The following is a 4789-nucleotide window of genomic DNA, read 5'->3' on the forward strand; positions in this document are numbered from 1 at the left end:
CTCTGGTTCTGAACAATTCTAGCTTCTTGCAGAATCTTTTGCTGCTCTTGAAACATACGCTGGGAACATAAAAGAAAAAGGTGACAAAATGTGGGTCACGTTTATTATTCAGAGAACATAATTACCCATCAGGTTAAAAAGGAAGATTCCTTAAATCGATACCTGTCAGCATTTCCTGTTTTAACAACATTTGCGACCAAGTTTAGATCATTGTGTTCACCACCCATATACAGAAACAATACACGATGACCCTACCCAGTAGTCATTAAGTGGGAAATTGTCTTCCTCACCGATATTGAAGAAATGTATTAATTCTGGACTTCAAAGTCCACAAAAGGCCCTTTCAATAATCTGTTTACCACAAGTAGGCAAAGACTCTATACAATAATCCTTCTTAACAGTAGTCACAGAGGAGCGATTCTTTCTTAACCACGTTCAAAACATGTGTTAATTCTTAGTCATTTCAGGACACGTATAGACGATCGAAGCCTCTCTGTTACTTGAGCTGCTCTCCAACAATAATTCTGTCCTCTTCCCTACTTTAGTGACTTACGTAGTCAGACCCGGGATTCCTAATAACTGCAACTTCTACATAAGATTAATTAGAGCAAAGACTTGCATATCAGCTCCATGTCAGGTACTGTTTGGAACCATTTCAAATAGACATATTACACATGATCTCATTCAACGCTCAAAACAACTCTACGAGGCAGATGCTCTTACTATGTCTACTTTTATAGGTGAGGAACCTGAGTGCGATACTATTTGTCCCTGAAGCCACAGCTCGTACTGGTCAACCAGGATTGGATTAAAAAAACAAAAAAGCAAAAAAGGTTCTGGGGCTTAGGCTCCTGACCACTGTGCTATGCTGTTTCTCCAACCCACTCCGCCCCCCACAACATTCCAGCTTTACCTCCCTGTTTGTTGTTCTCTCCCCTTCTTACTACGGTTCAGTACTCTTTCAGAATTGATATCTCAATGATCCAAGGAGTCTTCCTTGTCCCCAGTCCCCATTCTCTTAGTCTCCCTTTTCCTCCTTCTTGGCTTAAATTCCATGGTCAAACGTCATACCTCTGCACTTGCACGTGTACCTTGCCCCCTTTCCACTCTGTCAATCTGTGTGGCCGAACACCAACCCTGGAAGATCCAGCTCTCTGGCCACTCTGCCACAACTGTGCAGCGTGGTCTCACTTTAAATTCATGGTCACTACGACAGTAAGCAAATCCAGACCCATAATGCTGTTTGGCAATGATATTTCCCTAGTGCATTCGCTGGCCCGCTCTCAGGAAACAATTCCGGGACTTCCTCTCTGCCCCCCAAAGGCAGCGCCTCCTCCACCACTCTAACTCTTAACTGGTGACCTTCCTGTATCACCTAATAGAAGCCATCCAAATAGAACGTTCGGCCTCCCACCACTACTCATCTGAGCTATCTTCTACCCTCCCTTACCCATCTGGGCTGACGGACTCTACATTCTCTCCTGTGTTTTTGCATGACCTCTTGCTACCTGAGACTTTCATACAGTAAAGAAATCAATAGAATAGATAAATTTTAAAGCCAAGGCTGATACCAACAGCTAGTTTTGCTTCCTGTTCCTGGGCTCTCCTCATGTCGGTATCCCACTTCTGAAAGAGAGTCAGAAACTGCTGAGAGTATTTGAAATGAAGCTTCTGCCTGTAAAACATGATAACGAGCACCGTCACACTCCACAAAGAGATGACAAAATTAACCATTTTTCAGGAATACTGTAACAGCACAGTGTAGTCTCACGGGAAACAGAAAGGGCACACGAACAATTGACTCATTACCAACAGTATTGTTCCTAAGCGACCAATATAGAAGCCTTCTCACATGCCTTGCCTCTTCAACACTAGTGAGGATTTACCATAAAATAAATATTCCAGAAAGACTCATTTTATCTAAAAGCAGCTTACTTTTCATTTCTTCCTCCAGAAGAAACTCTACATTCGGATGCGGAAGTAGATCCAATGAGGATGTTATATCGAAGATTGCCGAACAGGAATATTTCACTTAAACAGTTCCCCTCTTTGTCACAACAGTGATTTTTTAAATTTATTTTTTGTTGGTGTCCAATTTGCCAATATAGAATAACACCCAGTGCTCATCCCATCAAGTTTCCCCCCCAGTGCCCGTCACGCAGTCACCCCCACACCCGCCCACCTCCCCTTCCACCACCCCTAGTTCGTTTCCCAGAGTTAGGAGTTTCTCATGTTCTGTCTCCCTTTCTGATACTTCCCACTCGTTTTTTCTCCTTTCCCCTTTATTCCTTTTCACTACTTTTTATATTCCCCAAATGAATGACACCATATGTTTGTCCTTCGATTGACTTATTTCACTCAGCATAATACCCTCCAGTTCCATCCATGTCGAAGCAAGTGGTGGGTATTTGTCGTTTCTTATGCCTGAGTAATATTCCATTGTATACATAAACCACATCTTCTTTATCCATTCATTGTATACATAAACCACAACTTCTTTATCCATTCATCTTTCGATGGACACTGAGGCTCCTTCCACAGTTTGGCTATAGGGGACATTGCTGCTCTGAACATCGGGGTGCAGGTGTCCCGGCGTTATATGCATCTGTATCGTTGGGGTAAATCCCAAGAAGTGCAAAATCAATGCCCAGAAGTCAGTGGCATTTCTATATACTAACAGTCAGACTGAAGAAAGAGAAATTAAGGAGTCAATCCCATTTACAATTGCACCGAAAAGCATCAGATACCTAGGAATAAACCTATCCAAAGAGGTAAAGGATCTATACCCTAAAAACTACAGAACACTTCTGAAAGAAATTGAGGAAGACACAAAGAGATGGAAAAATATTCCATGCTCACAGATTGGAAGAATTAATATAGTGAAAATGTCAATGTTACCCAGGGAAATTTACACGTTTAATGCAATCCCTATCAAAATACCATGGACTTTCTTCAGAGAGTTGGAACAAATTATTTTAAGATTTGTGTGGAATCAGAAAAGACCCCGAATAGCCAGGGGAATTTTAAAAAAGAGAACTATAGCTGGGGCCATCGAAATGCCAGAATTCCGGTTGTACTACAAAGCTGTGGTCATCAAGACAGTGCGGTACTGACACAAAAACAGACACAGAGGCCAATGGAACACAATAGAGAATCCAGAAGTGGACCCTCAACTTTATGGTCAACTAATATTTGACAAAGGAGGAAAGACTATCCACTGGAAAAAAGACAGTCTCTTCCGTAAATGGTGCTGGGAAAATTGGGCATCCACATGCAGAAGAATGAAGCTAGACCACTCTCTTGCACTATCCACAAAGACAAACTCAAAATGGATGAAAGATCTAAATGTGAGACAAGATTCCATCAAAATCCTAGAGGAGAACACAGGCAACACCCTTTTTGAACTTGGCCACAGTAACTTCTTGCAAGACACATCCACGAAGGCAAGAGAAATGATTTTTATGATTTTTAAGAACGACCAGTGAAGGCAACTTAGCTACAATGTGCAAATTCTTTATCATATAAAGTGAAGCTTTTCTACATGATGGAATACAGTTAACTTTCCCTGGGATAACGCTGTAAGACGTTTACCCAAGGTTCGGCTAGATTAGGTCTAGAATGACTATGAATTAAAAGAAAACCATATAGGAAGAAAACTCCTACAGGAAGAGAACCCAATTGTCCTTTGCAAGGGAGGCAAAAGGTCATCTTTACTAGCTTCTGGAATTACACCTCAATGCTGATAAGGAGTGAGGTTAAGAGAATTTACCCACGTAGAAAAGAATCAAGCAAGATCTCTTTTAATGGAAAATTCAATATAATAGCATTTGCCTTCCGTGATTTGCACCAAGGAATACTAAGATATGATACAAGGGTCCTCGTAGCTTAAAAATAACAACCTCACCTTTGTTTTTTTATTTCCCAACCTTGCCCGATTTTCTCGTTAGTGCATTTCAGAGAAGCTTTTGCATTTGCTTTAAACATTTTTCTTTTTCAAGAAGAGCCTGTTTAATGCCAGCTGTGTAGAACATAGATATTCACTGAAATTTCATGCCGAAAATTATTTGGTTTTCATATATACGATTCAATATAGGTAAATGTTGCCTTGGCTACACGCGAAGGTGCTTCAAATCTATAATGCAGGCATCGTAAATGTCCAAACAGTATGTCGCATACCTGGAACTAATATCATGTTGTGTGCCATGACGCACCCCCCCCCCCAATAAAAAAGGTAAAATAAAACCTAGAACACAGGCGTCGTTTGAAAAAGCCATATTTGCTCACTAGTTTCCATAAAGTTTTTGCAGTAGTAGTATCCTGATTCTCATTACTCTAACTGCGGGCTCAGAGATAAGGAAAGGGGGATAATAATCAAACGACTTTCCATTCTCAAATGCGTATAAACAATCCAAAAGACAGACTTTAAAGGCCTTGTGAGAAGACAGGTAAAAGGCAAACTTTTCTGAATTTATAAAATATCCTGCAACTCAGGGGACATGTTTAGATGGATTATCATTAAGATGCATTAGATAAAACATCACAAAAGCATTTTCTTAAAAACGACCTCCAAAAGGAGAAAAATCATTATATCGCACATTAAAGAATCACTTTTCAAGCGATCTAGCGAGTGATGCTTTTAACTGTGCTTTACTAAAAGAGAGCAAGGCTGTGACTATATTCTGATGACACTAAATTCATATCTTTCAATAGTAACTCTGTACGTGAATATGCTTAATGATCCCATCCAGAGGTGCAGGCTTTCAGACTGGATAAAAAAGCAAGACCCATC

This window comes from Vulpes lagopus, chromosome X (assembly GCF_018345385.1).
Source record: "Vulpes lagopus strain Blue_001 chromosome X, ASM1834538v1, whole genome shotgun sequence".
In the NCBI taxonomy this organism is placed as follows: domain Eukaryota; kingdom Metazoa; phylum Chordata; class Mammalia; order Carnivora; family Canidae; genus Vulpes; species Vulpes lagopus.